Consider the following 22,501-nt stretch of genomic DNA (forward strand, 5'->3'; position numbering starts at 1 on the left):
ATGAGCTAGGTTGCAAGAGCTACAACTATGTGATGGTGCCCTCAAGGATAATGGGGTCTATCCTCCACCACACCTCACCTAGTTGCTGGGTAGGAGAATAACAGCCAGAGTTGAGCTGAGCAGAATGCAGTCTAGAAGCTGGAGACAGAGACATGCTTGCTCCATGCTGGACCCCAAACTATGACTAATGGAGAAGGAAGATCTTTGGGACTGTTGATGCTGTGGGGTGTTAATGCTGTGAGCCCCTCCATGCTGTACTCAGGGTTGCATATATGTGTCAATAAAACCATATATTCTAAAGATGTCAAAGTCTCCGCTGACCTTCCAAGGAAACTGAATTATGGAACCCATGGAGGTTCTGGCTGATTAGCTTAGAGATTAGGGTGATATCATAGAATCATAGAATCATAGAATCATAGAGTTGGAAGAGACCACAAGGGCCATCGAGTCCAACCCCCTACCAAGCAGGAAACACCATCAGAGCACTCCTGACATATGGTTGTCAAGCCTCTGCTTAAAGACCTCCAAAGTAGGAGACTCCACCACACTCCTTGGCAGCAAATTCCACTGTCGAACAGCTCTTACTGTCAGGAAGTTCTTCCTAATGTTTAGGTGGAATCTTCTTTCTTGTAGTTTGGATCCATTGCTCCGTGTCCGCTTCTCTGGAGCAGCAGAAAACAACCTTTCTCCCTCCTCTATGTGACATCCTTTTATATATTTGAACATGGCTATCATATCACCCCTTAACCTCCTCTTCTCCAGGCTAAACATGCCCAGCTCCCTTAGCCGTTCCTCATAAGGCATCGTTTCCAGGCCTTTGACCATTTTGGTTGCCCTCCTCTGGACACGTTCCAGTTTGTCAGTGTCAACAGTCTGTTAAAGAAGCATAGTTGGGAAGTCACGCTCTCTCATCCTAGTCTACCTCACAAGGTCGATGTGAGGATATGAGGGGGAGACTCTGAACAGCATCCTAAATGCATTAGCTTGTGGGCTTCCTAGGGGCATCTAGTTGGTCATGGTGAAAACAAGCTATTGGACTAGGTGGGCCTTTGACCCAATCCAACAATGCTCTTCTTAGGTTTGTACGTGGAAGGACAGGATTTTTAAAAATGCAATATATAGCTCTGCGATAAATGAAACAAATCCTGTGAAGCAGACTTGACTAATTTCCTTAAAATGTGCCACACCAGATGAAAAGCTAAGACGTTCATGTTATCACTGTCACTATATGATGCATTTAGTTGAAAATAGCATTTTCCCCATTCAAGAACGGAGGAAAAAATTCAGAGGTAGGGTGTTTTCTTTATTGTTTCTGCCTCTCAGGCTTTTTTGTTATGTTAATTTTCCAGGCACAATCTGAAGCATGCTAAATTTGAGGCATTTTGGAGATGAATGAAAGGACACTGCGCATATTACAGGAGGCATCTGCCTCTGCCTCCTCTACTCTTCCTTCGTTTGAAGAGTAGAGGGTTAATGAGCTTTCAAGTGGGGCTTCAGCTCTCTCTTCACCACCCCCACCTCTCCCTTCCTCATCAGAAACCTCATCTTGTAGTTTCCCTAATGAATCCAAGAGATGGATAAAAGCATATGAGGGGGAAAGCCCTTTACTGGAACACCTTCAATATACAAAGGAGCGTCCAGACAGTTGCAACATTTCAAGCGCAAAAGGGCAGGTAGGAAGGCACTCTCGCTGCATTCAAAACAAACGAAAGGTTCTTCTCCTGCCAGTGGCGTAGCGTGGGTTGTCAGCACCCGGGGCAAGGCAAGTAATTTGCGCCCCCTAACCCGTGGATTTGCGCCCCCTAACCCGTGGATTTGCACCCCCTAACCCTAACCCCCAGATGTTGCGCCCGGTGCGGCCGGCCCCCCTGCACCCCCCACGCTACGCCACTGTCTCCTGCCCCCCCCCCCCGGTGAGATGGGGGGAATGTTGCTTCTGAAACTGTTTGTCGCGGTTCGAAGACTAAAACTACAAAGAGCCAGCGACAGAGGGCACAATAGTGAGTGTCTGTGACTTAGCCAATGAACCTCCCATTCCAGCCTCCCAAAATATGCAATTGTTTTTAACATGTTCGTTAAAAAAAGAATCACTTGACCTTAAAAGACAGTGGTAAGGAACTTCAGGCCTGAGAGCCAAATGTTTGGCCACCACCCCTCCCCAAGCCAAACCTTTAACTGGTCCTGCCTTTTTATTTTACATTGGTACCTTGGGTTACATACACTTCAGGTTACAGACCCTTCAGGTTACAGACTCCGCTAACCCAGAAATAGGACCTCGGGTTAAGAACTTTGCTTCAGGATGAGAACAGAAATCGCACGGTGGCAGCGCGGCGGCAGCAGCGGGAGGCCCCATTAGCTAAAGTGGTGCTTTAGGTTAAGAACAGTTTCAGGTTAAGAACGGACCCCTAAAACGAATTAAGTACTTAATTCAAGGTACAGTGGTGCCTCGCAAGACGAAATTAATTCGTTCCGCAAGTTTTTTCTTCTTGCGAGTTTTTCGTCTTGCGAAGCACGGTTTCCCATAGGAATGCATTGAAAATCAATCAATGCGTTCCTACGGAGACGGTCCAGGGACAGAGGGGAAGCGCCACGCGCCTTCCCCTCTGTCCCCGGACCTGTTTAAAGCAAGGGGCGGCGGGGAGAAGATTGCTTCTCCCCGTTGCCTGCCCCGCAATCTCCGGGGACAGAGGGGAAGGCGTGCGCGCCTGTTTTAAAGGAAGGGAAGGGGCAGCGGGGAGAATCGCAGGTGGTTTGAATCCCCATGACGGGGTGAGCTCCCGTTGCTCGGTCCCTGCTCCTGCCAACCTAGCAGTTTGAAAGCACGTCAAAGTGCAAGTAGATCAATAGGTACCGCTCTGGTGGGAAGGTAAACGGCATTTCCGTGCACTGCTCTGGTTCGCCAGAAGTGGCTTAATCATGCTGGCCACATGACCCGGAAGCTGTACACCAGCTCCCTCGGCCAATAAAGCGAGATGAGTGCTGCAACCCCAGAATCGGTCACGACTGGACCTAATGGTCAGGGGTCCCTTTACCTTTACCTTTATACCCTTAAATGACCATATAAATCCCCCTTTGTACTATTGTTTGATGCTGCTTGCCCTCTTTTTTGACGATGTGCAACTGGCCACCCTAAAACAGATGAATTGGCTGCTGATTGATTTGGGACCCAATTTAAACAGCCGGTGGTGACTTTCAAAGCCCTACTTGGTTGGGGAGCACATTATGTGAAGTACTGCCTGCACCTGTGCAAATCCGCCTGAGCCTTGAGATCAGCCTTCCATAACCCATTGCTTTGCAAATCTAACAGCAAACCTGTTTGTTTCCCGCAATGATGCATGCTTATTTTATATATTTTTTGCTGGACACTGTCCATATATGCAAATAGAACAAGGGGGAAAAATAGCATTTGGCCATAGGTGAATGGAAATAAGGAACGGAGAGTGCAGTGATAACAATGGACAAAAGCTAACACGCCAACCATCGCGTATGGCACCAATGTCAATTTATTGCTCCCGGCCTTGGCCAGACGCATAAGAGCTCTTTTATTTTATGCTCTGGGAAGGATGTGCACAGCTTGCTAGGCTGCTAAAGAAATATAATTGCCTGGGATTTTTCTTATAGCCCATTTTCTTCACTGCGAACAGAAAAGCGACCTGCTGTTTCATGAAGGTTGCAGTTCAAACTTTACATTTTACTTAGGAGCATATATTTTGGAAAACCAGTCACCATCATAATCATCATAAGAACTATTATTATTATTATTATTATTATTATTATTATTATTATTATTCCCACCCATCTGGGCGGCTCCCAACAGAGGACTAAAAACGGAATAAAACTTCAAACATTAAAAAATTCCCTAAACAGGGCTGCCTTCAGATGTCTTCTAAAAGTCAGATAGTTGTTTATTTCCTTGACAACTGATGGGAGGGCGTGCCACAGAGCAGGGGCCACTACAGAGAAGGCCCTCTACCTGGTTCCCTGTAGCTTCACTTCTCGCAAGGAGGGAACCACCAAAAGGCCCTCGGAGCTGGACCTCAGGGTCTGGGCTGAACAATGGGGGTGGAGACGCTCCTTCAGGTATACTATAGCTTTGACCATTTTATGGTTTGGGAACCTATGAGTAATGCACTTGGATGAACAGTTTGAGATCAAACACGCAGTATGTCTTAGTCCTGTTATCAGGATACCTTTCTCTCCCCATTTTTTCTTTTGCATTCTGCGATATCTTTGATCCTCACCTTCATTCAATCATTTTGCCCTCATTAATTCATTGTCTTTTTTGATGCCACGAATTAACACTTGCTTTTCGGGGGGCAAAGGGAGAAAGGAATCTTCAGAAATGCCAGTTAGCGTTCCAGCTGCCTGAGAAATTCGCTTAATGGACTTCCGGGTTGGCGCGATCGGGAAATGGCGGATTCCCTCCGAGCTCCGGAGGGAATCGGCTCAGCGGTGGATGGGTCTTTGCCGTGCCGGCGACACGGGGACCCTTAAAAACCGCAGGCGCGGAAGCCTGCGGACTGAAGACTCGGCGGGTGCCTTAAGCGCCCCCCCTGATTCGCAATGAGCCTTTTTAAAGGCTACGGAGGGGATACAGGGGACGGCGTGGCACTGAGAGTCGACCGCTACCGCCGCTGAGCGAAGCCGCGAGCCATAACTGGAGAGCGCTGACTTCCTTCCTTGAAATTCGGACTGAAAAAAGAACCCGTGAGTAATTTGGAACTGAACTTTAAAACTTTTACCTTTTGAATTTGAGACGACCGGGGGGTGTGCTAAAAGGAAGTCCCCACACCCCCCCTTGCAGACGATCCAGAGCAACGAAATAAGAACTAAGCTGGAGTGCCTACCCTGTAAAGGGTGAGTTTTAAAAAGACAGTAACTTCCAAGATTTAGAAAGGTAAATTTGAGCAGGAGAGTGGAGTGTTGGAAGAGTCTTTGTTTTATGGTAAACAACCCTCCCTCCCGGGCCCGGGAGCGACCTGCTTTGGAGCCTGTATAGAGGAGCAGAATTTGACAGCTGTCAAAAGCTGTCAAATGGACTATTAATAGTGAAAAAAATTGCTGTTTAAGACCTCTCCGGATTAAAAGGAGTTACAATTGAACTAAAATTTTGAGAAACAAAGAAACAATAATAGGACAGAGGATTGTTGGAGAAAAGGTTACTCAGTAACCAGATTCCCTCTAGGGGGAATTCTGTGGAATTACAATGGCTGTGGGTGGAAAGATACTGAGAGAAATCGAAAGAATGTTCTCACTGGTGGGAACCCTGCAGGAGCAGACTACAGCTATGAGTAAACAATTGACGACCTTGGATTTGGGAACAAGTAGTTCTGCTGAAAGTAATGAGGGCCTGAGTGAGAAAGAACCCACAGCTGAATTTGAAACAATAAACAAAGAAGAGGAGAAGACAAAACAAGAAAGAGAACAAGTTATCTGGGAAAGTACTAACCAGAAGTCGACATCTGGAGAACACAAGCAAGGAGACTATTGGATTAAATCCACTCTAAGCCTACGAAAGATACAGAAGATGAAAGTGGAGGCCCTGGGACTTTATGGAATTCAGGAGTTCGAAATAAAGAAGTACAATTGGGGCCTCCACATAGACTTTGATTTTGACTATCAGCAAGACTTAGGCCTTGTGGAAACTCCTCAGCAGTTGCCTTTAAATATGGGAAGAGACTATGGACTGATTGGATTGATTGTTAAGGAAATCTTTCGAGACTCGATGATAGACAAAAAGGACTACCAACAAAACCGGCGGAGAGGGACTAAAAGAGAATTGAGAGCCTCGGATATCCGGAATCCAGGCTAAAAACAGTTAATTTGGACATGTCTCGGGAAAGGACGCAAAGCGGGGAGGGGAGGGAGGGAAGAATCAAATTTAAACAACACTCAAGACCAGGGGGTTTAGTATTAAGAAAATTATGTAAGAAAAAATGAGAAATCGAGGGAAGAGAATTGGGGTCCAACTTAGGGAAAATTTATTTTTGTTTTTTATAAAAGGACTAATATTAAGATGGAAGAAATGCCAACTTGCTGACATAAGTTTGGGAATAGGGATGCAGGGGAGGGGGTGGGGGGAAGTCAAGGACTAGGGTTAGAAAATAAGATTTTCGGGAACTATTCATGTTTGTTGTTTTTTATGTTTGTTTTGGTGTGTTGTTTGTGTTTATATAAAATGTGAAAACCCAATAAAAATATTTTTTTTTAAAAAAAAAAGAGAAATTCGCTTAATGAGTAGTGAAAATCGCAGTGGGTGGCACGTAAAAGGAGATGAAACAAAACCAAGAGTACAAGAATCCCGTACTCAGCAGAGCAAAAGGGACAGCAGGGGTGGCGGGGTGGGGTGGCGAGAAAGGTTTCCAATAATAATTAACTCAAATGTGCTAAAAATTACTTTCCCTACTGGAGCAGTATCCAAAACTATCTACCATTTTTCTCCTTCCTCATTTTCAATCTGCTTTGCATGCTTGGTTTTGCAAAGAATGCTCGCCATGGGTTCATCAGGCATGCAGACAAAGGGGATTTTTTTTTTTTAAAAAAAGCCATTTATAATTGCAATTACATTTCTTAAGATATTCCACAGAAACCCCTGCTCCAAATACCCTCTTTAGTAGAGGTGCATGGGAAGTGTTCTTTTTCCTGCCAAGACGCCTCAGGGTTTTATAGGGTGTTAGGGGAAGGGTAATACCTCTGATAAGGGGGCACATTGTGCTCCTTCTGGGGTAGGTTGTCCACCTTTGGTCTCCATACCTACACTCAGCTCTCACCTGTGGCTCCTAGAAGCTGTCAGTATGTCACAGTGGCCACACCTTGGGAACGGCTTCTAATGGCCAGTTAAACCAGGTGAGGGGAACCGATGGGTCTCAAACCCTCAATAAGTTAGGGACTTACCCTACACCTAAACACAGGCTCTGGCAGATTGAGTGAACAAGACCAATAGTGGGTCCTGTCAGGAGCTCGGCCTACACTCGAGTAGGACCCTGGTAGAGACACATGCCCGACTGGCATGTTCTCTCCCTCCTGGTCAATCGTTTGGGAGCTTCAGAAGCTTTCTTCAGCCCGAACATCACAGCGACTGATGCCAACCGACACCGGCACACTCAGGGATCCGCAGAGTTTGCGCAATTGCGTAACTGACCTCAGCAACTCAGCATTTTGGCTAATCTACTTTATTTACATATAAACACGCACGGAGCACTGCAACATGGCTCCCTCTCTCTCTAGCATCAGACAGCAAAGAGAAAAAGAACAAAGGACAATAGTCCCACTTCACAGAACACAGTAACACAAACATCCTGTTTCCGTCACTTCCCACTCTGTGGAGTCAAAACATACGCCGTCATGTGAAAGACAACAATCCCATGACTGCAATCATGGAGCAGGAATTCTAACAGGTCCAACAGTCAAGAAGGCAATTTCTGCATGTGCTGTAGAGGGAAGTGAGAGGCAGATGGGGCTCGTCCACTGGGGTCGCCTATCAGTAATAACTGTTGCTTCTTCTGTGTAGTCATTCCATAGCATAAATCTTTGGGTACAGTATAGTGGGCAGCACAAAGGACCAAGCTGTTTCTATGGTTTCTCACAACTTTTCTCCACAAGGGTGCTGGTGAGGACCCTTGCAGTTTCTCATAGTGTTATGTATTCAGTGGTCGGTGTTTGCCTGAGCTTGAGTCTGGACCATGGGTAGGCAAACTAAGGCCCGGGGGCTGGATCCGGCCCAATCACCTTCTCAATCCAGCCCACAGGCGGTTCAGGAATCAGCGTGTTTTACATGAGTAGAATGTGTGCTTTAATTTTAAATGCATCTCTGGGTTATTTGTGGGTCATAGAAATTCGTTCTCCCCCCCCCCCCCAATATATGAAATCTACGAAAGCATATATATATATATATATATATATATATATATATATATATTAGTCCAACCCCCCACAAGGTCTGAGGGACAGTGGACCAGCCCCCTGCTGAAAAAGTTTGCTGACCTTTGGTCTGGACTAAGGATTCTGAGCCCGTGTTCTGATTTGATACATAATATCCAATCACAGAACATTTCAGGATTTGGGCCTCTGCCATTGGCCCTTAAACTCTGAGTCATGATTCGCAGCTTGGAAGTTTAGACAGCCAATCACGTTGGGAGTGGGAGTGGCCCAGGCCTTCAAAAATATATATAAGCAGTTGCTTTGCCCCTGTTGTCCAGTTCTATTTGTTCCGTAAATGTTCTTGCTGTTATAACTGTGTCTTGCCTCATGGAAACCCACCTACATTTCACATAGAATCATAGATTTGGAAAGTTGGAAGGGACCACAAGGGTCATCTAGTTCAACCCCATGCAATGCAGGAATCTTTTGCCCAGTGTGGGGCTCAGACCCATGACTCTGCATTTTCTTATGTTCTTATCCAAAACAGCATTCCACCCTACTCTCTCCCTCTCTCAGTGTGCACACACAGAGACTGAGACTGAGATTGAGATTAGATAGGCTTTGTATTTACTGCATTTCCCTGCTGGGAAAGAGAAAGAGATAAAATCCACCATGAAAACAGCTAGAATTGTGGTTTTGGTTTCTGCTGCGCATATCAACGTGGAAAATAAATTTGGGGAATGGAATTTCTTCTGTCCTCTCAGCGGGCCTATGTGACTGATCGAGTTTTGGAAGATAAGGCACTAGCGTGGTGAGAACCGATTCAAGTTGAGTATTAGCCGTATTCATTTCATACGTTGACTGTGTCATTCATCTGTATGAAGTGTACTTGGACAGCCACCTATAAGAAGATCCTTGCTACATCAGACCCAAAGGCCCATCTGGTCCAACGTCCTGTTTTCACAAAGCCAGCTCTCTCCCCACTTGTGTTCCCCAGCAGCTGATAGTCAGAGGGGCATGCAGTCCCTGACACTGGAGGTCCTACCCAGCTGTCAAAGCTAGAAATCATCAATAGCCTTATCTTCTGCAGTGTGGTATAGTGTAGCCCTGGCTGACTCACTGGATTCAGTGCAACCTTTTTAATATTATTATTTTATTTTTGCAAATTTAACAAGGGAAGGGAGGGGAAGAAGAAGAAAATAAAAATAGTGTATGAGTAATAATATTATCAGTACATGCCTCCTACATATATAGCCAGGGCAGAGAGGTCCTCAGACCATTACATAACAGATGGTGGGCAAAGTCTCTTAGCAACAAGAAAGGCTTGCAAAGTCCACTTTTGGTGTCCTCCCATTAACTCCCCCAGACTACAGGAATAAAATTTAAAAGCACAGTACATGAACACCTGCAATTATCAAGGATTGCGCCGATACAAAATTGATGTGGATAGCAACTTCAGGCAGTGCATGGTTAAACTATGGCACTCACTCCCACAGGAGGCAGTCATGGCCACCAACTTGAATGGCTTTTTTTTAAAAAAAAAGATTAGACATGGAGTCATGGGGCATAAGACTATGAATTGCTATTAGTCATGATGGCTATGCTCTTGCTTCCTTGGGTAAGTAGGCAAACAAACCCCTGTGTTGCAAAGAGAACGTCAGCAATGTCTAGGCAACATGATGACCATATGCATACGTAATAGACAGTCTTTATAGAATTTCTTCAAACCATAACAAGTACAAAATGAAATCTTTAGTCTCAAAGTCTCTGAAAATCTTTAAATGAAGATGGGGTATGTACTCTTTTTCATTACTGATTGCATTATGGTTTATAAGTTTTGTAAAGTGATATGTCATGCAGGTCATCGTCTGTAAAAAATATATATATTTTCCATTTATGAAGCAATTCTATGAAACAGTAGCCAATATCCGGAATCACTGTTCAGTGTTGGACATCATATTTGCTGAATATACAAAGCTTCACAGCTTGTCTATCATCGTACAAAGTTTGGTACCTTGCTTCGTTTAAAGGTTTTCATAGACTTTGAGACTAAAGATTTCATTTTGTACTTGTTATGGTTTGAAGGAATTCTATAAAGATTGTCTATTACATATGTTGCCATGTTGCCTAGACATTGCTGACTTGCCTCCATGGGTGCAGGCAGTATCTTACTGAGCACCTGTTGCTGGAAACCATAGGAGGGGAGAGTGATTTTGTGCTCAGGTCTTGCTTGCAGGTTTCCCACAGGCAACTGCTTGGCCACTGTGAGAAAACGATGCAAGACTAGATGTGCAATTATACATTTCACTAATTTTATACATTTCACTACTTTTACAATCTTTTTGACATTTCAAAACTTGACTTCCCTCCCCCTCTTTCTGCGGTTCCTTATATTTGTTTTTAATATCTTCTGCATATCCAAATTAACTTAATTTACTCATTTGTTCATCTTCTTTAAATATATACAGTGGAACCTCGGTTGTTGAACACTTTGAAAGTCGAACGGTTCGGCTGTTGAACGCTGACAACCCAGAAGTGAATGCTCCCGTTTTCGAATGCACCTCGGAAATCGAACGGCTTCCAAGGCGCATTTCTCCATTTTTCCCCAATGCATTTTGCCGACTGGGAATTGTGCCTCAGTTGTCAAACGTTTCAGAAGTCGAACAATCTTCCAGAAAGGATTACATTCAACAACCGAGATTCCACTGCACTCATATAAAACTGCAGGTTTTTACAGTACTCCTGCCAGTGGTTTTATCTGTAAATATTTAACAGACCATTTCCATTCTTTTATTAAAAAAAATTATCTTGATTTCTTGTTCTTCCGTTAAGTTTCGCCATTTCTGCATATTCCATAAGTTTTTATATCCATTCTTTCTTTGCTGAGACTTCTGCTTCTTTCCACTTTTGGGCAAGTAACATTCTTGCCTCTGTAGCAGCATACATAAATACGTTTCTATACATTTTAGGTAGTTCTGTCCCTATAATTTTCTTCTTCTTACGTTCCTTCAAGCCTTCTCAACATTTAACACCTATCTGTATTGGGCAGGGCTTTCCTACATGAATGTCATGGAGTCCAATATAAAGGTAAAGGGACCCCTGACCATTAGGTCCAGTCGTGACTGACTCTGGGGTTGCGGCGCTCATCTCGCTTTACTGGCCGAGGGAGCCGGCGTACAGCTTCCGGGTCATGTGGCCAGCATGACTAAGCTGCTTCTGGTAAACCAGAGCAGCGCACGGAAACGCCGTTTACCTTCCCGCCGGAGCGGTACCTATTTATCTACTTGCACTTTGTGCATTCGAACTGCTAGGTTGGCAGGAGCAGGGACCAAGCAACAGGAGTTCACCTCATTGCAGGGATTTGAACCACCGACCTTCTGACTGGCAAGCCCTAGGCTCTGTGGTTTAACCCACAGCGCCACCTGCGTCCAATATATTTGAGTCCAACATACTCAAAACTAATTCTAGCTTTCTCCCCATCCTCCTCCCTCTTGAGTTCTGCAAGGACAACACTGACAGAGAGGAGGAAGAGAAAGCTGACATCTATTGCCACCTCCCTCCCAGACTGGCTAGAAGTAAGGAAGTAAGTGGGAGCTAGCTGCGGGCATGCTAAATTTGGCATTGCTGTGCCCCATCAGATGATCTCTCCCTTCTCTGGGATATCAAAACTACCTCTTCTAAGCACCTCATGCCGCCATGGCTGCTCTACTGCTTGTGAATCACTGGTGGAGATTAACTTCCATCAATTTTGCTTTCTCTCCCTCCACCCCCCACCCCCAGTATAGCCTCAGGCAAGACATTTCACCTTCCAAAATGTCTGTAAAACAAGGTTTGCAACACTGACAGCTGTCACAGGAGCCTTGTTGCAATCCATGTTTGTACAGGGCTCTGAACCCATGGCGTGCGGTCGAGCATTGATATGTAAGCGTCCAGGAGGACTCCACGGGAGCGGTGATGTAATCGACTTTCTTGCAAACTGGGCTGCGCTTTCTAAGAGACACTGATGAAGATTTATTTAAGAGGATTTGGTCGCCAGCTTTGCATATCCAGAAAAAGGCCAAACAAGTGAAAGCCGAAGCCAGATAACTCAGCTTAATATTAGCACACTTTAAAAAAACAAAACAAAACAAAACAAAAAAACCATAGTTAGGCAGCTTAGACTAGAACGCCAGTTAATTTCAATTTCATCTGCTATTTTGTTTGCTATTCACACACATGGAACAGGGATCGTTTTAGGAACTTGAAGACTTAGAAAGCTTCCAAACGGCAACACAGGAGAGCAATTTTGTGTGGTGTGGTTGCGGGGACAATAGTACTAAGAGCTATACTAGTGCTAAGACCTTTTCTGTGGGAATTGGACATAACCTAGTCTCAAACGCTGGCATGTTAACAAAATTAATTGTCCTCTCGTCACCCTTAGAGAGGGTCTTTTCAAAAAGTGGACCTTTTTTTAATTAAAAAACCTATCCTAAAAGCAATTCTTGAAATATTTTTCAATGCAACGCAAGTAAAACTCCCGTAGGGTAGCAAAGCATGGAAAGAAATATTATTTGCATGCTTCAGAAGCAAAGGGTTGCGTATGGAGTGGAGAAGGACAGCAGCTCAGAAGCAGAACAGCTGCTTTGTAAGCAAATGATCCTGGGTTCAATCTCCCTCATCTCTCCAGGTAAGGCTGGGAATGTCCTTGCCTGAAACTCTGGCAGCAGCTGCCAGTCAGTGGAGACAATGCCAAGCTAGCCAGACCAGTATTCTGCCTGTGTACAAGGCAGTTTCCTATGTTTCTTACACCTGCCTAAAGGTGACACAATTAAGAGCATGAAGTCCAGGCAGAAAACTACCTCCCTGCACTACTGAAGTCTGACATAACTCCAGCACATAATGTTTTTCATTGTCACTTCCGCACTGTGATCTGTCAACAAGGACTAAGAAGCAGTAAGCAGCAGAAATCTGCACCTGGGCCCAAATTTCAGAGGCTGGTTTGAACTAAGCTTCCCGTTCTCCGGTTACAAGTGCCTAGCAATTATTTATTGCCTTTGCATCTCACGTTTCCCCCCCAAGGAGTTCAAGGTAGCATATATGTTTCTCCTCAACACCCCCAAATTTAAACCACACAACAACCCTGTGAAGTAGGTCAAGCAGAGACTGGTCCAAGGCTACCCAATAGTCAAGAGGGGATTTGAACTGGTCTTCCCAATTCTGGTGTGACAAGCTATCCACTACTCCACACTAGATCTTATAGTCCGAAATCGCAGTCTTTAAGGGGGCAATGTCTCAAGTTTCTTCTTTGCTTCTTGCCATGGCAGACTACCACAGTTGCTATTGAGGAATTTATCATAAATTTGTGTGTCACAAATGGGATGCATCTGCTGCAAGTAAACTCCTTTTAAGTCTGGGGTGCATATAAGTACCTTGCTACTTGATCAGTTTAAGTGACAAATTTGTATGCGGCAGCTTGTCAATGAGCACCAATATAAATAGAGTTTGTGCATCGAAAGCCATGCAACAGCACTCAAATCCCATGCTCCTGGGTGCATGCAAAGAGTGCTGGTTTGGTGAGTGTGGTATCATGTTCTCAGTCTGCCCATGCAGTTCCGGACTGTCACTATGTTCAGGTGGGATCCTGACCCCAGGCAGCAAATTCAGGTTTGGGAACTCAAAGATCATTGGGAGGCCTTGCGCGACAACCCCTCTTCCTCAAAAGCTTACAGTAAGGAAAGCCATGGGGAAATGGTTTGAAACCATGTTGACTAACCTCCCTGGAAACAAATCAGAATGAATGCTCCTTAAACAGCCAACATCGTCAAATCTCCCCACAAATCAAACAGAACGAATGCTCAATAAACAGGTTGCTCCCTTGGAAACCTGCCGTTTATGAATCTGTTTATTACAAGCATTTATAATCCACCTTTGGCCCAAAGGTCCTAGGAAGGTGAATGCATAGGTATTGAAAACCAACAACTGGCAATAATAATAAGCTAGACCAGTGGCGTAGCGTGGGTTGTCAGCACCCGGGGCAACCAGGGCAAACTCGTGGATTTGCACCCCCTAACCCATGGATTTGCGCCCCCTAACCCGCAGATGTTGCGCCCGGTGCGGCCAGCCCCCCCTGCACCCCCCACGCTACGCCACTGAGCTAGACTAAACACAACATTCATCAAATTACAGTGGAAACACACTAAAAAAACATAGGTGGCAGCAGCTAAATGAGGCAGTCTCAGACTCTCCATCTCCTGGTACTCCTCAAAGGCTTGGGTAAAGAGTTGCGTCTTTCACCCACTGGTGAAATGAAAGCAGCAATGTTGGAACATGATATACTTCTGACAAAAGGTCATTCCACAGGTGTGGAGCAACCACAGAGAACACACTCCCACAGCCCCCTCCAGCACAGACCTCACTAGGTGCGGTGACTACCAAAAGGGCTTCTTCTGTAGATCTGAAAGCATGAGCGCAGCAAAGGATGCATTCAGCCAATGGGCGAGCTGCTACGTACACTTACAGCATAACAGAATTCATTCATACAAATGTAAATCAGTTATTTGCAACAGAAGCATTCGTACGCTGTAGGCATCAGGTCTGGTTTTATAGGAACGCTGGCTTTTAGAGCGCAGGAGAGCCAGCAAAGGAAAAACAATGTGCAAGCAAAGCAGACTTATAGCATGGGAAGGGGAGAGAGAGAGAGACTGGATTAGACATCATATATATATAGAGGCAGGGGCGTGAGTGTTCTGAGAGCCGCCAATGCAACAGCAATGTTGAAACTAGTTGGTGGCTTGTGTTGTCTGCTTTAAAAAACGAAACAGAATCCCCATGAGGTCTGCTTATATATATATTTCATTTATAAAAGCAAAGGTCCCATACTCAGGAGTCATTGCATTAACAATCTGGTCTCTGAACATAAGACATGCTTGCCAGAGCACAGTGAAGTCAACCTAGTCCAGTATTCCTTGCAAGCCTGTGGTGCCCATTTGCCTGTTGCAGCAAGAACAAGGTAGTCCTTTGTGGCATCTGGAAGATTTGTGGTGGCAGAAGCTTTCATGGATTAGGGCCCACTCTGTCAGGTGCCTACCCTGTCTCTGCTTGCGAAGGTACCCTTGTGGCCCTAGTGCAGGGCAACATGGAGTGACATGGAAGCTACAGTTCAACAGAGCGCCCATGTTGGCTACCTCTAGCCAAACGCAGCGGCAGGTGGTGCAGTTGGGCAATGACACTCACCTGACCTCAAGGCAGGCCGTTTGCTCCTGCTTACCAGGCAGAGAGTGGGACAGGGCTGGTTGGTGCTGTGGAATTGCCAGGGGTTCTGCCAGTGAGTTTGCACAGCGCTGACCTCCTTGCAACCTCGCCTCTTCCACTCTCCCTCCCGGTAAGCAGCAGTGACTCGACTTCTTTAAAACTGCTGCCTGGTGCGTCTGCAGCCAACTTCATAAGCAATTTGATTCCTGTTTAATGTCTGTACAATACCTGCCAGGTCCCACGTGAAATACAGGTGTACATTTATTTAACTTTTTTAATGGGTAACCTCGCTGAACACATTTGCTTAGGCACTGGGGTGTGAGAACTGATCTGCAAGAAGCAAACTGAGATAAGGGCATGGGGGACTGCTCCTGATCTTGTTCCCTAGCAACTTGCTCTCAGAGGTAGACTGCCCCTGAATTTACGGCTCAAGTGGGGGATCTTTTCACACCGAGGGACCCTCTCCCTTCTTGGCAACCTTCTGATGGGGAGCAGGGGCAGAGGTGAAAGTGAGTGCAGCAGCAAATGTATATGTTATCTTCATACAGTAGGCTGATTCCTAAACAGAACTCTCTATCCTCCATCCAGGCGAACAAAAAGCATTGCCCGAGTTCAAGGGCACATTTCAGCCAGGTAAAACCACTCAAGAAGGACATGAAGAAAGGACTGGGGAATTTTACAGACTGGGGAGAGTCCCAGATCGGGCAAGACTGCTGTCAAGCAACCTAGAACTGCCTCCATAGTGCAGATGAATTGCTGGGGCAGACAGCTCATTCCCCAAGACCTCTGGAAAAATGCTCAGCGCAGAGCTTAGTGTTGAACCAGCAAAGTCCCAGTTCACCCCTACATTGTTCTAATGTTGCAACCCTACACCCACTTCCCCATTGAACTTGTTGGGAATTAACTTCTGAATAGGCATGGTTTAGGGTGGCGCTGTGGGTTAAACAACAGAGCCTAGGGCTTGCCGATCAGAATGTCGGTGGTTTGAATCCCTGCAACGGGGTGAGCTCCCGTTTCTTGGTCCCTGCTCCTGCCAACCTAGCAGTTTGAAAGCACGTCAAAGTGCAAGTAGATAAATAAGTACCACTCCGGCGGGAAGGTAAACGGCGTTTCCGTGCGCTGCTCTGGTTCGCCAGAAGCGGCTTAGTCATACTGGCCACATGACCCGGAAGCTGTACACCGGCTCCCTCGGCCAATAAAGCGAGATGAGCGCCACAAACCCAGAGTCGGCCACGATTGGTCCTAATGATCAGGGGTCCCTTTACCTTTACCTAGGACTGCACTGTTAACTCCCAAGCCATTAGCAGTCTTTCTCGAATCAGGTTGTTACCGTGTATCCCAGTCCCTGCAATACACTATTGTTGTGTCCAAGAAAACATACAGCTAGTCACCTTCTTGCCTTGGAAGTGGAGACCCATAGTGGAGTCCCAACAGTCAAGAGGAGGGTGGTTTCTGCATGTGCTGTAGAGGGAAGTGAGGGGCAGATGGGGCTCATCCACCTGAGAAGACAGTCCATTTAGAAGGAAAGCTCTGGTCCTAAACCTGTGCTGCCTTGCCAGACATCTTCAGGAGAAGAAATGGCAAAGGAGTAAACCCTACAACAAATCCAAAGTGGAGTCCCTAAAGCAGTTGGATGGCACCTTGTACGCAACTCCTGCAAGCCAAGCTGGTGCCAAACGTCTTGCTCTGCTTTCCTTTGGACCACATCAGCGAGGCCAGGGGGTGGGGTCTTGTCGTCTGGGCAGCCCAGGACCTCCACACACCCTGCCCAGGCTTGCACCCCAGGAAGGTCACTTTGGCGCTGCTAACTCAGTGGTTTGACTTCACCCCTCGAGGCACACTCCATTGCTCTCGAGACAGACAGATGCCAACATCCATCACCAGCTTTCATGGCATAGTAAAGGCTAAAGAATTAGGAAAGGAGGATGCAAGACCATGTGAAAAGGATCCTGGTCATATTCCTTAGGGCTCCTAGTATTAAACATTGAAACAGACCATTGATCCATCTCGTTCAATATTGTCTACTGGCAGCTGTTCTCCAGAGTTCCAGACAGGGGACATTCCCAGCTCTACTTGGAGCTACTGAGCTACAGTCTTTTTCACTTCGGTTGTGAAAGGTACAAATAATATTTTAATCTTATTCAGACTGGACTTTGTGATGTGATTTTTAAAAGCCAATCAATATTTATTGATGGCTGGCAGCGGCTATCCAGGAACTGTGACATGCGTCTATCTGCGTACCTGGAGAAACCAAGGACCTGAACCTGGGACTTTCTGCACGCAAATCAGATGTTTTACCACTGAGCTACAGCCCTTTCGCTTGGATGCACCGCCTCGCCTCTTTTCCCACCTGCTCACCCAGCGCTAAGCGGGCATCAGAATCCGAAGTGGCAAGGTGGCCCCGGGGAAAACCCTCTTCCGGCGCCTACCCACTTGGCGCAAGGAGGACATCAGTGCAAATCTCCTGGTTCAGTGCAATACAGAGCAAGAGGGGAAGGGGCGAAAGAAAGAAAGAAAGAAAGAAAGAAAGAAAGAAAGAAAGAAAGAAAGAAAGAAAGAAAGAAAGAAAGAAAGACATTGCCTTTCACAAACGCAACAATACATTCTCTCCCAGGTCCACGGTTAAGCAATCCCCAAAGCTGCAATTCTGCGCGCTTTTGAGTTGGGGAGTGAAGTCCCATTGAATTAGGAGGAGCTAATTAAAATCAAGACCCTCTGAATGAAGAGGGGTTTCCTCCCAACCAAAACGCGCAAAAAGGATCGGGGCTGCCTAGCTCGGATGCTGGCAGTGGAGAGAAAGAGGGAGCGAGAGCGAGGAAAAGATGCCTCCCCAGCCAAACTCGTCTCGTCATTCATTCTTTGCTGCTCGCCTCCCCTCGCTCGCTCCCTCCCATCACCCTGTCCTGAAAGAACCCCAGGCAGCCAAGGCAGCCGCCGATGCCTCCACCAGCTCCCATCCACCCTCCTGGAACAATCCGGCTAGGACTAAAAGGCGGAGGACCAGCTCCCCGCCCCCCTCTCTCTAGGACAATGAGAAGGAGAGCGTTCTTTATAGGACCGATAAAAAGAGGCGCAGAGGCGAGCAAAACCCCTCCGGATCTCTTCCCTTCCTTCGCCCCCTCCTTTTCCTCTATATGCCCCTCCAGGATCTTCTTGGCTATGGATTTCGTTTCATTGATTATTATGATGATCCTTTTCTTCCTGAGCGCAGATCAGGCAGCCGCGCGCGCACATATACACAGGCTCCTCGGAACTAATTGGGAACCAGCATCCCTGTGGAAGGAAGAATGGAGCTACTCACCTATGGGGGGGGGGAGCCCAGCCAGCTGAATGACCCCAGGCAGGAAGATGGTCCTGATCTCTTATCTCTCTTCTCGCAGGGAAGCCTCACCTAAGGTGCATTTCCTATTTAAAAGCACCGGCCATAAAGAGGCAGAAGCGCGCGCGCACGCACACACACACAGAGAGAGCTCGGCTTTCTTTTCTGCCTCTCCCTCCCTCCCTCCCTCCTTCCACTCACTCTCTCTGTGTACTGATAAGCTCCCCTCTGTCACTTACCAGCCACTGCCTCTATAGCCATGCAAAAAGAACGCCTCCCGGCGCCCTGCCCACCTGCATGACGTCATGGAAGGGCTGTCAGTCACCGGGCAGCCACCTGCTGTTAGCTCAGGCTGGTTGCAACCGCAGCTGCGCCCCCACCCCGTCCCCGGTTGGAGGCAGGGAAGTGGGAGGGAGGAGGGAGGAGGGAGGGAAGACAGCAGCTGGTTCAAGGGTGCAAGAACAGTGAGAGGCTCTTATGTGCAAAGGGGGGGGGGGCAGAAGAAATGAGAAGTCTGCCAGCTGTGTAGTTCCCTGCTCAGATGGAAATTTGGGCACATCAGCAGCAAAATTTGGAGATGGTATCTACTTCCTTCTCTCTCTCTCTCTCTCTCTCTCTCTCTCTGTGTGTGTGTGTGTGTGTGTGTGTGTGTGATGGGGGGCGAAGAGAAGAGCAAAGGTAAAAGAAGCTTAAGGCTGAAAGCTGAGCAGGTTGGAACAGAAGGAGAACCCTGCTGGACAAGTGGCCCAACTAGTCCAGAATCCTGTTCCCAATATATTTTGGCATCTGAGGCAGACCACAAAATGGCACGGCCTTTCCTGCTGTGGAATAAGGGGTAAGTGAAGATCTACATCCAAAACAAGTACAGGGGGAGCTCTACATTGCACCTCTCCTATTGGTCAAGAGCAGGCTTCCTCAACCTCAGCCCTCCAGGTGTTTTTGGCCTACAACTCCCATGCTGCCTAGCTAGCAGGACCAGTGGTCAGGGATGCTGGGAATTGTAGTCTTAAAACATCTGGAGGGCCGAGGTTGAGGAAGCCTGGTCTAGAGGCTCCTACAGAGGCAACATGTGGGGAGCAGATCCAAGGGTACATCGCTGCTGTCAGTGCCACTGCAGCAATGGGTGATGCATTCCTTGGAGGCCATATAATCTGTCCCTGTGGATCTTGCTGTCAGGAGTTCAGCCTACACCCGAATAGGACCCTGGTAGAGACACATGCCCAACTGGCATGTTCCCTGCCTCCTGGTCGATCATTCAGGAGCTTCATTAGCTTTCTTCAGCCTGAATATCACAGCAACCGATGCCAACAGACATCGGCACACTTAGGGATCCGCAGAGTTTGTGCAGTTGCGTAACAGACCTCAACAACTCAGCATTTTGGCTAATCTACTTTATTTACATATAAAGACGCACGGAGCACTGCAACATGGCTCCCTCTCTCTCTAGCATCAGACAGCAAAGAGAAAAAGAACAAAGGACAATAGTCCCACTTCACGGAACACAGTAACACAAACATCCTGTCTCCGTCACTTCCCACTCTGTGGAGTCAAAACATACACCGTCATGTGATAGACAAAAATCCCATGACTGCAATCATAGATCAGGAATTCTAACACTTGCTGCCTAAGGCAGTTGCCTCAGCTTGCCTCTTGGGTGGGCCAGCTCTTTCCTGTTCTCACAGTGGCCACCCAGATTTCACCAGAAGGACCTGAGCACAACAGCACTCTTCTCTCCTGTGATTCCCTTCACAACAGTTGGGGTGCAACATAGCTTTTTTGGCTAGTAGTCACTGATAGCTTCATTTTCCATTAACCTGCCTTGTCCTCTTTGAAAGCCATCTGAGTTGGTGGCCATCGCTACAATTTGTTGGGACTGACTACCATTCCCGTTGAACTTAATGGGCCTAGACTGGTAACGCCCATTCATTTTTATGGGTCTCTTCCGGATAGAACTTTGTTGGATACAACTTTTACTCTCGCTGCATGCAAATATGTGATCACAACCACTTGTACAAGTTGTGGGAATCCTGAGACAATGCCAGCGCCTCAGCTTGCATGCAGCAGAAAAGCACCCACTCCAAACACTGGTCTTGTGTCTATATAGCTTTGCTTACATGCAAGACAATCTACTCCACCATGAGGTCTAGAAATATGTGAGATTAAATAAAAAAAAATTGATCTATTTTTATTTTAAAAGAAAAATCAGGACTTGGTCAGATGGCAATACTGGTGCTGCTGTTCATGAGCAGAAAAAGTTTGTTGTTGATAACTGACCAGGAATAACTACCAACCCCAGATGGGAAAAGCCCGCAAAGCAGGGAGCAGGTCTTCCAGGACTCACAGCCAAGATGGTCTCTGGTCTCTTCAGCAGCCTCAGTTTCAGTAGACTCAACTGCCAGTCAACTTCTGTACAGGGAATTATAGAATTGCAGAGTTGGAAGGGACCCTAAAGGCCATCCGGTCTAGCCCCTTCTCAGCTAAAGCACCCATGACAGATGGCCATCCAATCTCTGCTTAAAAACCTTCAAGGAAGGAGAGTCCACTAGCTCCAGAGGGAGTCCATTCCACTGTTGAGCAGCTCTTAAATGGAGGACACCATTTTGCTCTTTGCCTCAGGCAGCAAGAAATCGCGGGGTGGCGTTTACCGGTAGTTGGAACCTCATGCTCATTGTTCATCTAACAATGCATATGTTAACCATCACATTTGTCGCAAATCGTTCTGTCTACGGGCCTGGAGAAGAGTGGTGCTATATTAATGCAATCGGATCACTGGCTGCTTAGAGATGGCTTTTCTCCCTTCAATCCAAAGCTAAATTGCTTCTGGAAAAGAACTTTGCGTGGCATGGAGTCTTTGATTTCCAAAGCTGTCACCGCCTTCGTATCAACTCTTGCGAGAGGCCCTCTTTTTCCTTATTAAATTGAACTAGAACTGCCAAAAGTGGGGGGGGGGAGAGAAAGTGTGGAAAAAAGATAACTTGCATAATAATGTAGCTGAGGGAGACACCATTTTGTGGAGTGATCAAGTGACCTGGTTGTACCACGTGTTGCCATCTCTGTAAGCCAACTTGTCACATCTTTAGAGGAGCAGGAGGGGTATTTTGGAAATGTAGGTCTTCTGCGTGTAGGAACTGAGGAAACTGCCTTATAATGAGTTGTACCATTGGTCCATCTAGTTCAGTGCTGTCTACACTGACAGCAGCAGCTCTACAGGATTTTGGGATGCGAGTAGCGCTGTGGTCTAAACCATTGAGCCTCTGGGGTTTGCCAAGGTCGGCGGTTCGAATCCCCGCAACGGGGTGAGCTCCCGTTGCTCTGTCCCAGCTCCTGCCAACCTAGCAGTTCAAAAGCACGCCAGTCAGGGGCGTAGGAAGGGAGGGCGGGGGCAGTTGGCCCCCGGGTGTCATCCCTGAGGGGGGGGGGTGAGAAAATCCCCCCTGGGCGGATTGCCACGCCGACTCCCTGGGATCCAATCACTGCTCCAATCGCCCCCCTGGGTGCCAATCACCACTTCAATCGCCCCCAAAGGGCGCCGATCGCTACGCTGATCACCCCTCTGCATGCCAATTGCTACGCCGATCGCCCCCCTGGCTCCAAGTGCCCAAGCGGCTTGCTCCACTACTGATGTCAGTGCAAGTAGATAAATAGGTACCGCTGTGGCGGGAAGGTAAACGGCGTTTCTGTGCGCTCTGGTTTCCATCATGGTGTTCCCTTGCACCAGAAGCGGTTTGCTCATGCTGTCCACATGACCCAGAAAGCTGTCTGTGGACAAATGCAGGCTCCCTCAGCCTGAAAGCAATAAGAGCGCCGCAACCCCATAGTCGCCTTTGACTGGACGTAACCGTCCAGAGTTCCTTTACCTTTTTTTACCTACAGGATTTCAGGCAGCGTTCTCTCCTAGACCCAGAGATGCCTCAGTTTGAAACTGAGCTACACCCCTTCCTCCTAAACAGAAACACAAGAAGCTTAGTATTGTCTACATTGACCGCTATCAGCTCTTGAGGATTTCGGACAGATTCCCAGCCCTACTTGGACTTGCTGGGTATTGAACCTGGAACCTTCTGACTGCTAGAATGGAATAAGAGAAGGAGAGGC

General features: G+C 47.0%; 1 protein-coding gene across 3 annotated transcripts in view; it reads right to left on the reverse strand.

Annotated features, from left to right (window-relative positions):
- The window catches only part of MAPK4 (mitogen-activated protein kinase 4), a 95,764-nt gene extending 77,138 nt beyond the window's left edge, over nt 1–18,626 (reverse strand). Inside the window, exon 1 of one of the 3 annotated variants that reach the window (XM_081212940.1) lies at nt 18,392–18,626. The gene's annotated coding sequence lies outside the window, so the exon portion shown is untranslated. Of the gene's footprint in view, nt 1–18,387 lie in introns of all 3 variants that reach the window. The other 2 variants (XM_081212942.1, XM_081212943.1) reach the window with 2 other exon arrangements.
- Between the last annotated feature and the right edge of the window lie 3,875 nt (nt 18,627–22,501).

Source organism: Podarcis bocagei (assembly GCF_964188305.1).
Source record: "Podarcis bocagei genome assembly, chromosome: 11".
NCBI classification, from domain to species: domain Eukaryota; kingdom Metazoa; phylum Chordata; class Lepidosauria; order Squamata; family Lacertidae; genus Podarcis; species Podarcis bocagei.